Here is a 14,046-nt window from a genome sequence, read left to right on the forward strand (position 1 = left end):
GGGAAACCTAATGACGCAATGACGTCAATGCAGGTCAATAGCTGACTGGAGGAATGGGAGCGCTTCCATTAGATTTTGCAGTATTTTCACACACGGAGAAAGAGGGATAAAATGGATGTATTTGTTAAAAATATATGTGTGATTTGCTTTTCGCGCATAGTATTTCTGAATGCCTCGTGCTACCGGTCTATTTTAAAAAACGTCAATATTGTCTGCTCGCGGTTCCTGAATTGAATGATATTTTGTGGAACACCTTTCACCAACTGTCATCTGGAGTAGGCTAATGGTGTCTGGGTGAAAGCAAGAGATTCGTTTCTCTGGACTTTGCTCCGCTTTAACGCAGATATACCTCCTGAAACATCTCCAGAGATTCATTTTTTCTTTTTTTTCCGCGAGATGCGTGATGTGGCAGAACCATTGAGAATTCTCCCTTTGGTTTTTCCTGGCTCAACGTCAATGGGTTCCGACTCAACAATATTGTCTTTTCCACATACGGAAACCGGCAAAGCTTCTTCTCACGAGTAAAAAAAAAAAAGCAAGGTAATGTTCAACCATTGTTTTCGAATGCAACGTCCTGTTTACTTTTTGCTTGATAAATGCTAACGAATAGATCACGAGTGGAGAATAAATGTGTGATTGCACGTGTCACGTTTTTGCATCTAACACTGTAGGAAAGCTCACGTATTCGCCAATGTGAGACAGATAATGTGTAATGTTAATTCAACGACGTGTGCAACGGAATAGAAGTCGAGTAGATTACGGCTGCATTGAAATTGAGGCAGCCTCATATGCTACTCAGTTGTGCACAACAAGCCAGGAGCAATCACCTTCTTTGCTCGAGATGAAATATTGATTTCTTTTGTTGAAGTTTTATGCATTTGGTGCATGGTTTTGAAATGGGCACTGTTGAGGTTGTGTGATTTGCGGACCTTACTGCACTGTTGCTTTCCTCTCCAAATTCTACATGAAAGCGTTCGCGACGGCATTTGTTGCCTCTGTTGTTCAGCTCCCAGTTTTTCGTTGTTTGGTGTGTGTGTGTGTGTGTGTGTGTGTGTGTGCGCGCGTGCGTGCGTGCGTGCGTATGTGTGCAGAGAGAGAGAGAGAGAGAGAGAGAGAGAGAGAGAGAGAGAGAGAGAGATTCCCTGGGCACCCGACTTGACTGATGTCTGCAATAAACTAGACAAACAGATAGGCTCGTCTGTTTTTTAGCATCTTTTCCGTTTTGCAGGTGTGCATGCAGTGGAATGGCACGTCGCACCATCACAGTTAGCCTGGTTGTTTTATTTCTTCTCCCTAAAACAGTGAGTTTATGGGGGCATAGGGAATTACTGAATGAGACATCTCATCTACAGGTGATACTGTAATGGCGTCAATTTCAGCATCCCGGTGCTACCATCATCCACATGGACATTATTATTTTTTCTTCTTCTTCCCCGTGGTCGTAGTTTGAGATATAGGGCGTTCCCCCCACTGCGGGCGGGACTTGGGCTTCAGAACCACGGACAGCTCTCTGCGCGCCCTCTAGAACTCTTCTTCCCCCCTCTACCCTCACGCACCCACTAGGCTATTCACCACTCATCTCTGCCTAAACTAAATGGAGGTGTCTTTTGCCAGAGTGTGTGGAAAACCATGGGCCTTACCATTGTTGACTACTTTGTTTGGAAACAATGCGTTTGTTCTTGGTTAAAATATGTTTTTTTTTTTCAGTAGGCCTACGACAGGTAAACGACAGGTTTGTCTTTTGCGTTTATCTCCAGTGTGACGGAAATGACCATTCATTTTGATCCGTTGACTCTTTTTAAATTAAAGGGATGAAAAGGAGAGCATATCCAATAAAAAAATGCGATTTACTCTGTCAGTAGCCTAACGGTCTCGTGACGCATGTGGTGATGTAAGTAAAACCGGTGGCTGTTGAAAGATGACCCGCTCTGTTGCAACATGATGCAACATGAAACCGCTTTTGTAGGTGTATCGTTTTTTTTTCGCCACCATTTGGTGTAAGTCGTCGTCATTCACCTGATGGCGACCAGCAGGAAAATGATGGCTGATCATGACGTGATTTTGGTCCTGTGACATTGGGAGTCTACCAGGCCTTAAAATCACACACACACACACACACACACACACACACACACACACACACACACACACACACACACACACACACATTCTCTCTCTCTCTCTCTCTCTCCCTCTCTCTCTCTCTCCATGGCATTTCATGATCATGACTTCCAATCTGGCCTCCCAATCATTGGTTCAGTTGACTAGGTGATGAGGCGAGACTGCTTCATTAATTAATTAATTAATTCATTCATTCATTCATTCATTCATATATCATGTTCCTTGACCACTAATGTTTGGTACCTGCACATACTCATGTATTGCAGTACAACATAAATATCTCATGGGAACAGCACATTCTATTCCATCAGACCACTGCATACAGTAGCCTATAACAATCTTCTTCCAATTTGAAACATTCCATCTGTGACAGTCCTCAGACCTTGCTTACCACTCCCCTTGCAGAGAATCATCCCTGGCCTTTTGGATACAGGGTAGTAATACATTCCAAATATGATAAAGAGTTATTTGAGTAACCAGATATGCTGTAATACAAGTGACAAGCTGGGTGTAAATGCCTATTTTTTTCTATAATCCTAAAGCATTCTTGATCAATTACTCTTCTGATGCAGTCTGCAGGAAATGTGCCATTGTAAAAGACTTGGTATCACCTGATGATGCAGTAGGCCTTCTTACAGTACATGAAGGCCAAAACAACCACCTCAGTCTAGCTGTTATGTATCGCTATTATTTAATTGCATTTCATTCCGTTTCACGTCACCCCATATGAGCTGAATATTCACATTTTATTCCATTTTATTCCTATTGGACACCAGATGGAAATTAGCCCTTGGGCTACAATCTGGCATGTTTACATATATGTTCATGTATGTATATGTTCATTAATGTGCAATGTCCTGAACAAATAAAGTAAAGTAAAGTAAAGTATTTCTTAACACTCTGGTTGGGGTGCAGACCTGGAGATCATATGGCTGTCATGTGTGTAGAGCAGATTCTACCATCAATCATCAAGTCTAACGCTGTCATGCAAACTGCTGAAAAAATTAAACATGTATATACTATAGATGAATATTTTACATAGACAGTAGGCTATGTAGTGTGTAGTGTGTAGTATGCGTGTGTGAGAGTTCGGTAATTGGGGTCAGTAATGCATATCTATTCCCCTATATTCATATACTGTACATTAGAGCGCATAAAGCCCATAACTCTAACCCTAATCCATACGTATAAATCATCATAACACAATTTTCTCCACTTCTTGAAACAAGTGTGCACATACATTTGCACACACACACGCGCACACACACACACACGCACACACCTCTGTTACACTTCTATTGAATTTGTATTAAATTCAACCTCCTAATATGAATTAAAACGAATACAAATGAAAATGAATATAGTGAATCCATCAATAGCATGCTCCCAAATAACATATTAACCCGTTAAGAGACAGCGTTATAAATTTGCTGTTACCAGAATGGCAATGACCATAGTGCATTATTAAAGAACCTGTGTTATGTCATAGTAGTGTAGTACTATGGTAGTTAACATTTCAATGACAGCGTGCCACAGGAGGTACGGCATGCATTAAGGGGTTAACTGAGGGACACCTAGATCTTGATGTGTCATGCTTTGTCGTTTGCATTTTGCCTTTTGCGAGGTGGGAGCTCCTCATGGTTCTTCTTCATGTGCTTGTGTGCTTTCAGATGGCTGACTGGCTGACTGGCTGACTGGCTACCGGCCTCTTCCCTGTGTCACACTGAGGGTCCAGCACTACAGACAGCAGTCCCTCTTTGTCAGTTGCCCCTGTCTGATCTTTTTGCGGTCTGGGCTTGCTGTTCCTTAACCAAATAGCCAGGAAGCCCTTACCCCAAAAAGTATCCGCTGGGGGCTCATTCTACACTTCCCTTCCCTGCCATCTCTGAGGCCGGCCTGTTGAATTAGCACATGTCATCATGGAAGAGACCAACAATTTGTGCATGCTCCCTCTCAAACATAAAGACATATAGAGACACGCACAGATATTCTGAGCTTAATCATGTAGGCCTACTTTTTACAGAAATACACACACACACACACACACACACACACACACACACACACACACACACACACACACACACAAACACACACACACAATCTCCTGTATAACCATGGTGTTATTGAGGTGATGTAAGAACACGTACACACCTGCCTTGACAGTCACAGCATAATGCAAAGACAAGCCCAACCACACCAAAACTGACTTGACTGTCACACGCTGGGAAAACCACCCACACTCATGTCATGAAACACATATTAAAATGGCTTGTAATAGCCTAAATACAATGAAGTCATGCGTAGGCCTACATGATATATGTGTGTACTTTAGGGGCTTGTATGCATTTATTTGATAGGACAGTGTGAGATGGTGACAGGAAGCGAGTGGGATGGGATGGGAAAGTGGCCGGAATTGAACCCGGGTCCCCGGCACAACGGGCAATGCCCCAACCGTTTCAGCCCCCAGGGCGGGGTCATTTCTCAGAAATGTTTGTAAAAAAATTCACACTACAGTAAAGGTAGAAATGCCTGTATTGCAGTGAAACATTACATTACACTTGGCTGACACTTTTAACTAAAGCGACTTACAGATATTTGAAGTACAGTACATGGTGTTGGTTACAGTCCCTGGAACAGTGTGAGGTTAGGTGCCTTGCTCAAGGGCACCTGAACCATGGAGTGAGACAGGGAGCGGAAGGGTGGGATTCGAACCTGCAACCCTCTGATCTAAAGACCAATGCTCTAACTATTGAGTCATGGCTGCCTATGGTGCAACATAGGGACAGAAAGGGAGAGCAGGGTGGAAGGTAGCTGAATGGACAGATATAGGGCTACTGACAGCTTTGACAGCCCAGGACAAAACCATCTGAAAGGGCCCCCCTTCATATGCATACAATGTAAGTGGAATTCGATTCTGGGCCCCCCATTTCTGGGCCCAGGACAATGTACCCCTTCGTCTCAACTCAAGACAATGGATGTCTGTCAGTGGGGGGCAGGAGGCCCTTAGATTTAATAGAGCCACTCCTAATCAGACATCGTGACTCTGGTCAACCCTGGGATCTACATCTGTCTGTAGACATGAAGTCTTCCTCAATCCCTGTCCCTCCATCCCTCTGTGAATGTAGAGAGGCATTTTCAAACCCACCTATACTGTAGTTCGGTTGCCTATCTAAAAATGACATTTATAATACAGACACTCCAAATCAGTTATCGTGACTGTTCAACTCTGGATCCACATCTGCCTGTAGACCTGAATTCTCTGTGCCCTTCTCTCTCTCTCTCTCTCTCTCTCTCTCTCTCTCTCTCTCTCTCTCTCTCTCTCTCTCTCTCTCTCTCTCTCTCTCAGAAGGTCCTTTTTAACACTTTTGCTTCCTATCAAGACAACACCTATCGAAAAGACATTTCTAATAGATCCTAGTCCTAATCTGACATCCCTAGTCCTAGTCAGACATTGTGACTGTGTTCAACTGCAGGATCTACACCAGTCAGTAGACCCGAATCCTTCCTCCTTCCTTTCCTCCATTCCTCTCTCCCTTCCTCTCTATGCTGTGAATGTAAAGACTTTGCCAGTAACCACCTGTAGTTTTGCTGCCTATCTGAGATTCTAAATGATCATCAATGATTCAATGATTGAAGATGAGATCTCCAACTGCGGTGCCTTGGCAGGAAATGCACAGTGTGGGCCAGTATAGGTACAGCCATTTTGTCTGACATCGACATTAATAAATTGATACCAATTGTCATGTGGTTTCTGTATTAATTGTGTGCAGATTTCCAGTAGGACCCAGACCTTTTTTTCTAAATCAAGGCATAGAGGGAATGGTAATCCTCACCCAGTCACACAAAGGAAAGGCTTCCATACGTATACCTATCAATTACTGCAAATTTGATCAGATTGTCATTTAATAAATCACACACGTATGGACGACTTCTGCCTTTCAGTGTGGAGGCCAAGCCATTGCTTACAGTTCACCCAGAAGACTGATGAAGTCTTCAAAGTGAGGTTGCCAAAGTGTGGAATCCAAATGATTTATAATTGGTGTGTTATATTTTGGAGCCTATAAAACATGTGAATTAAACATCTTGCTAAAACAAGGCTGCTTGTGCTTGGTTAAACTATTCATCTCGTCCTCATTCTTGCTGCGCTGCTGCGCTGCTTGAACAGCATCAGGTACTACTGTCTTTTCTCCACCAGATGGCGACTTCCCGCTTCAAGATCAGATTTTCATCTTCCAAGGGAATTACAATCCATCTCCTAACCAACTATAGGCCCAAGTTACTTGAACTAACCCACCACAGTCTTAAATGAACAGTTGTGTAAAGTAGAAGTAGCCTACTCTTGCTGATTTAATGACAATACTAGCAGTATGATGTTATGGTTTCAACTATGATGTAATGTCATAGTGTAATTACATTTGTAAGAATAGGCTTCTTCTACTTTTATTTCCAAATAGGCTATTTAAATTGAAGATGGCAAGGTTGTCCGTAATATGTGTGTTTTACAATAGATTATCTTGGAATTCATGAAAATAAGGCATTTCATTAGGCTGATTTCTTGTTCTTTAAACTCTTTATGACATAGGCTGTACCAGCCTGTAGCTGTGGGATGTGATTGTCACCTTTTCAGAAGGTAGGCTACATTTCCTACCAGATGGTGGCAGAGTAGACTAATATCCAGATAAAACATAAAGAGTGTTGTCTCAAGTTTTCTCTGCTCAGCTTCCAACCTTACCAAAGAGGAACACCAGTGCAGAAGCCTAATTAAAGCACTCAGAGAGCGCAAACCTCCACCAAAACAGACCTTTCACGGCATGTTGTAATGTACTGGTAAAATGTCGTTTTGGCCTAGTTAGATCTCAGACATTAACATTATTTAAGAATGCTCAGACCATCAGAAAAAAATAATCAGCCCAAACCATGTTTAATAGCCTACTAACATGTTGTGAAATTGTGATAATGTTGCTTCAATGTTGGCGAGTTGTGGCACTCATTCGTAAACAATTTTTTCAGTGTGTTCAATGTTTTCGATGGATGAGTTCAGATGCAAAACCGTCTTAGAGCATTTTTGATGAGTTTACAAAAACAGGCTGCAGGCCTATTTCTATAAATGTAGTAATCTTCAACAGTAAACTTTTTGATTGTGATCACTTCTAAATCCTACTTGAAATTATTTTGCATTTTTGCATCTGAACTCATCAAATAAACTCTCATGTAAACATGGTAAGGTAAAGGTAATAATGTCCTCAAAAGGCCTGGCAGCTGTGTTGCCAGATTGGGCGGTTAACCGCCCTATTGGGCAGCTTGGGATGGTCATCTGTGGGTAAAAACAGGAAAAATTGGCCATTTGGCATTTTTTTCTGCAGTTTTATGCCCATAAAAATCAATGCAATTTGGTGAAATTGGGCGGAATTCAGCGCATTTTGGCTTTTTTGATCAGCCACATCTAGCAACACTGCCTGGCAGCTCTAGACATGAGTTGCTATTCTGTTGTCATGGCAGACATAGGCTACATAGGCTACAATGCTACTCAGATATAGGCCTACTCAGTAGCCTATAGCCTACGATACGTACAGTAACTCCAAGTCAATCAATCAAAATCAACATGTACAGTAAGAAAGCGACATTGATTGTTGTGAATCCACCAGAGGAGTGCCATTACCCCTCCTTTGTACTCCTTTCCTGTTGAATCACAATTCACAAAGTGTTAGGCCTACTTCCCAAAAAATTAACTGTCCGTAACATACACAGCAAAAACTGGAATGTTGAATCAACTCCCACAGAGTCAATTTTAACCCTTTTTGCGGGTTTATATGAGTCCACACTCTAAAGAGTTAAATTAACATTTTCAATATAGTTAATATTTAACACTGTGCCAAGAGTTACTTTTTAACTCCCTAAACTGGGTTAAAGTAACACTATATTGAGTTACATTGAAACTTTATCAGAGTTCATTTTTCACTCCCTAAACTGGGTTAACTTAACACTGCATTGAATTACATTAACACTATATCAAGAGTTCCTTTTCAACTCCCTACATAAGGTTAAATTAACACTATATCGATATACATTAACACTATGTCAGAGTTCCTTTTTAACTCCTTAAACTGGGTTAAATTAACACTATTTCGATTTACATTAACACTAAATCAGAGCTCCTTTTAACTTCCTAAACTGGGTTGAATCGACACAACATACTTTAAAAATCGGACGATAAAACCATTAAAATGACAATAATTAATTCCAAGAAAAATGCGTCTTCAAAAACACAATTTATTTTTTCCCCAATGCATTCAGTTAAAACATGAGGGTATAAATGTACAAACTTCCATCTGCTTACCATTTATTTTAAGAATTGTTGACCAATGCATTAATTAAGATCAATTTAAAAAACAAAATACAAGAATGCATAATATTTCAGATCTATTTTTTATTGCTGAACAATGAAGGTAATTAACAATACATTTCATAATATACTATACAGATGCAAATCAATTTACATTTGAATTTACATGCGTCTTTGTATCCTCTTTGCAAAGATGGGTTATCAGCAAGACTGATCACTCATGACTGAAAAGACTCAACTACATCATAGCAACATTGCTATGACATTACCAAGAGCCTTAAGTAACAGGTTAAAACTCAGTCATTACAATATTGGTGACAGTAAAGGCTCTGTTAAAAGGGGTTAAAGGAAATGGTTCAGTTTTACCAATGTACCATTTGATTTCAGTGACACTGTAGAATTATAGAATTTCAAAAAATTAGTTTCACCTTACCTTTTGTATAGCACACTGTAAAACAGCACATTAAAATGTTTAAAGGGACACTGTGCAGGAAATAGTCAAAAAAGGTACTGCAACTATGCTGCTCATTGAAAATGGGTTGCCTATTGCCAAATTTGATATTTACATGAACGTTTACTAAGTAATGAACATATATTTTCTAGTATGGTCCAAGTACAGTCATTTTTGCAGTTAAAAATGGCTGTTTCTGGAAATTCTAAATGGCGGACCATGGAGAAGATCCCCCTTTTCATGTATGAAAAATGCATTTTTTTTTTCAGTCATAATGAATACTTAGAATTTGATAGTGGTGGTAAATATTCATGAAAAGGGTAACATTATTGAATGGGTAGCATGAATTCTGGAAATAAACAACAAAAAATCTCACACAGTGTCCCTTTAACCCCTTTGCGAAGAGCCCATGTGCTTTGCACAGAGAATATGTTGCTTTTTTAGCTATGAGTAAACAGGCCCGCCAGCAGGTCCATCTGCACAAACAGGCTTCTCACCGTACTTTTGGTTAATTACAAAATTTACAGTGCATCCATAACTGCGCTAACAGAGTGGAGTGAACTTTTTGTCCCCAGGTTGAAATTTGTCTTGGGCTCTATAGTCACTACATTCCATACAGTACTTACATAAAAAAAAGAACATTGGAAAAACATAGAAAACATTAAAATAAAAAACATCAAAGTGTGCACTGCATGTCCATGGCATGTCTATCCGCCATTAACAGACAAGGTATTCCCTGATGGGTGGTTATCCGAATAATACATTTCAAACACAGCATGTATTCAGTCCAAAAGAACTGACAGGGATGTCGCAACATTAAGACTGACAGTTTGTACAGGACCTTGTAGTAGCTGGCTTGTAGATACTCAAGGTTCACGTAGTAGATGATCTCCCAAAAGCACGGTGAAGCTGCAGGTTGCATATCCCTCATGGCGGCTCTTGGCATCTCACCACAAGTCTTGAAAAAGCAAAACAAAAGAAAAGTGTAAATGATTAGGCCAAGACATGGCTCTTCCATCTCAGTCATCATAAATATGGTTTAGGTAAATTATGAAAAATATATATAAAATGTTATTTCTGACTTGACTGCATGTGCATTTTGGGTGCTACACGCTATTTCTGTTTTACATGTTAACAGATCATGCACTCATTAGAATGAGATGACGGACAGGGCTGGAAAAAAGAGGCTGTTGGGTCCTGACAAGCCAGTAGTAGTGAGAACAATATAATTAGATGTTGAAACTAGTAGGGATTTTCCTTTAAGGTTGTGTGTGTTTATCTGTGTGTGGTGTAGAGTGGAGTGTGCATGCGCATGTTTTGTACGTGTGTGTGTGTGTGTGTGTGCGCGCGCGCGTGCACGCATGGGCTGTTGGGCTGCATGACAAAAAAGATCTTACTTCCTACATCCTGATGTTTGAGGACTCCTCAGATAAGTAGTGTCGCAGACCCAGCAGAGCAGAAGTCCTCTTCTTTCATTTGTGTCCTACAGCAGAAAAAGAATGAATAACTATAACTCCGTGCCTACCGGAATGACTCTGTGCCTACCGGTGCCCAAAGAGGAAGACAAAAAGAAAGACAACAAGTTTGAGAGTTTGGCAGACAAATAGACAGAACATACAGTAAACCGTTGCAAAATTGTCTGAATTGACACCAGACACCAGACACTCCATACACATTCACAGAATCAAAGAACAATATCAGGCCAGCTCTCATTGTGTGTGTGTGTGTGTGTGTGTGTGTGTGTGTGTGTGTGTGTGTGCATTAACGCCTGCTGTTGTGCATTGATATAAAAAACTTACTGCATACATGCCAATGATATCCAAGAGCTTCTTGAATAAGTAGTGTGACCGCCGACCCAGCTGAGCAGCATTCTTCTCCTTTTACTTGTGTCCTACAGCCAAAAATAAGCAGTTATTGTGGTTTTATTGTTAAAGTAATAGGCCTACAATACATATGTATTAAGTTCATTATGTCTAACTGTTTAACTTAAACACTTAGGGGTTTCCCTCTGATGAAGACGGAAGTAACACCGTCGAAACATGTCAGGTAAAAGATAAAAACTTTTACATGTCTTAAGGCAAAAGAAACCCCTAAGTGTTTAAGGCCTACAATACAGTTGACATACATTCATCCTGAACTGCATTGTTGGGTCCTGACAAGCCAGTGGTAGTGAGAACAATATAATTGGATGTTGAAACTAGTGGGGATTTGAGTATTGTAATAGTAATTGGGATTTTACTGGGATTTTACTGTGAAATATATAGTACAACTGGCACCCATGGTTACAATAACTGGATTATACACTCACATTTCAGTACTGGGTTCTTCCCTCGATGCAGACAGCTTCATACACATTAAGCGGTTTTGGTGCCAGGTCATCACGTCCATCGAGGAACGACTCCGTGCCTACCGGAATGACTCTGTGCCTACCGGTGCCCTAAGAGGAAGACAAAAAGAATGACAACAAGTTTGAGAATTTGGCAGACAAAAAGACAGAACATACAGTAAATCGTTGCAAAATTGTCTGAAGTGACACCAGACAGTAGGCATTCCATGCATATTCACAGAATCAAAGAACAATATCAGGCCAGCTCTCATTGTGTGTGTGTGTGTGTGCGCGTGTGTGTGCATTAACGCCTGCTGTTGTGTTGTGCATTGATATAAAAAACTTACTTCATAGATGCTGATGATATCCAAGAGCTTCACCGACCCAGCTGAGCAGCATTCTTCTCCTTTTACTTGTGTCCTACAGCCAAAAAATAAACAGTTATTGTGATTTTATTGTTTAAGTAATAGGCCTACAATATAGTTGACACATTTGTCCTGAACTCAGTCAATTACATCTCTCAGACAATCCAAATCGGTTTTCATAGGTTTACTTCTTCAGTGACTTAGTTCCAGCTTCCTACACATCCAGCTGTCTTGGTAACAGGTCAGAGGAAAGACATCCATCTTATCCAGAGCAGAAGAGATTTTTTTTTTTAAGACAAAACGTTACAGGGCTTTCCAGACACACCTTCAAAACATACAGGCAACCTTAACTAAATGTATGAAAGGCTTTTGTCTCACTAACATTAATAAAAATATAAACCAACCAGTCTTCGGAAATGCTGCACATACTACAGAGTACAATATCACACAGTCACACGCACGATTTGCGGCTGATATCAGCTATCATGCATAGGCCTACTTATAGTAGCTGTTGCCTTATTGCCTATGCTCTAGCCACAACTTTCTTTAAACCAGTAAACTTCCCTGTAGTGTCAACAAAGCAACAAATCCCTGCTCGTGAAAGAGAGAAATTGGCTAACTATAACCCTCCGCATTATGATTTTGGAACACAACGACAGGTGAATAAACCGTTTTCCACGCAGCCTTCATCCGCATAATCAAACAGTTATGCAGTAGACGAGCTACGACGCTAGCCAAGCAAGCAAAGCAGCACTGTATACGAGCCGAGATAAGAAACGTCCGTTGACACAAACAATAAACCATTGTCGCTCGCGACAACATTTTCTTGCAAGCAAGCTGACCAAGCACATGATGCGACTTACCACACCGAACATACCAGAGTAATATTATGCGCGAGCTCTCCCTCTGTCTTTATCAGAGTTCGGACTTGTGAAAGACACAAGTCGCAGTCCATCGACTTACGTAGAAATAACATGACACTTGTGGCAGAGCTGTAGAGAAAGAGTTGTCCTGAAGCCGTTGACGGCCGCGGACGAGCATGGCTGCTCTACATCCGGGGTTTCGCCGTCACTTCATTTTGCTCAAAGGGTCCTGTGCAGCAACGGGGACGCCATTGAGTGTCGTTGGCGTGTCGACCACTTCCCAGGTAAGTTGATATAATAGGGAGATTAATCAAAGTTGTCTGTCTTTGTCAGCGTAAGCTATCACAAGTACAGTCTCTGAGGATGTAATTTTGCCAGTTTGGGTAATATAAAATCACAATGGTAATGTGAAAAACCGTTAATCGTGTGGTAATAGCTAGCGTTTTCAACACGGCGCTTCTGGTTCAACTTTGGATTTGACGTGTTCGCAAAACATCGATGCTACCTTTCAATCTATATTTTAAACGATGACATGTCACATATTTTATAAGATACCGTCCTGTTGTCTTCTGTCAATATCCATACAGTCGTTGTGTTTGATTTCAGAGCTATTTGCTTATCGGTCATTTATAAATAGCTAATGTTTCTAAGCTAGCTGGAAGCTAATGTCAACAAGTTAGTTGATGCACGGAGATCTTTATGCTATCTAACTAGATCCAATAATGGACTACGAGGCATTCAAATGCTGATGTTCATGGCTTCAGGTATTACTTAAGTAGAATTTGGGATTTTTGTGCCATTGAGTGTCTACTGTGTCGTGTGTCGAGTCGACAGGCTATCACAAGTACAGTCTCCGAGGATGTCATTTGTTGTTTTTGGGTAGTATACAATGGTGATGTTACCTGCTCATTTCTTGTTAAGCTGACATTAAGCTTACATTACTCGTGTATCTTTACGATAGCTAGATTCACAATGAACTGTGAGGCATTGAAATGGTGATGTTCATGTTGTCATGTTTCTGTTCGGATCTAGGTTCTAGCAGATTGTTGGTGGAGACCGCTACAGCAGGCTGGTGCAGACTGGTGGTGTTGGTGGGGACCGCTACAGCCATCGGAAGGGATTTGGCAGGAGGTGGAGCCTTCTTTGCTTGACTTTTACTGCCAAGGTAGCTTTTTCCCTTCCCATGGTTCTTCCCTTTCATTATTGATGCATTTACCTGCAATCCTGAGCCTCAACCTGGTGTATTTGGTGATCACTCTCCTGTTGACATCATGGCAGGATGGAAGGTTTGATTTCACAGTCATGGCCTCTTCCACTAGTTCACTGACTGAGCACTCCATTAGGGCTTCTGATGTCCTGGCCCGGAACAGCTGCTCAACGTGCTGCAGTAAAGAGAATACATCCGCAGATGGCTGGAGAAGTGCGCCCTCTCTGTACTCCTTCATCTGCAGCAGTGTGGCGTTGTCCGGTATAGCGTCGTCACTGTTCCTTAAGGCAGGCTTACAGGCCGAACACAAAGAGCCGCCTAGTACACCCTTGATGACGTATCCGGCCAGATGGTATAGCACACAGGA

At 41.3% G+C, this 14,046-nt stretch overlaps 2 long non-coding RNA genes across 2 annotated transcripts; one reads left to right on the plus strand and one right to left on the minus strand.

Annotated features, from left to right (window-relative positions):
- Nucleotides 1–10,661: 10,661 nt before the first annotated feature.
- On the minus strand, nt 10,662–11,890 carry LOC134446861 (uncharacterized). Its single transcript, XR_010034518.1, has 3 exons — nt 11,592–11,890; nt 11,227–11,355; nt 10,662–10,809 (listed from the first exon to the last, which is right to left on the minus strand). It is a non-coding gene; the product is annotated as an uncharacterized LOC134446861 (long non-coding RNA).
- A 709-nt stretch (nt 11,891–12,599) lies between these two features.
- Nucleotides 12,600–14,046, plus strand: LOC134446860 (uncharacterized). Its single transcript, XR_010034517.1, has 3 exons — nt 12,600–12,756; nt 13,505–13,637; nt 13,751–14,046. It is a non-coding gene; the product is annotated as an uncharacterized LOC134446860 (long non-coding RNA).

This window comes from Engraulis encrasicolus, chromosome 4 (genome assembly GCF_034702125.1).
Source record: "Engraulis encrasicolus isolate BLACKSEA-1 chromosome 4, IST_EnEncr_1.0, whole genome shotgun sequence".
Lineage (NCBI taxonomy): Eukaryota > Metazoa > Chordata > Actinopteri > Clupeiformes > Engraulidae > Engraulis > Engraulis encrasicolus.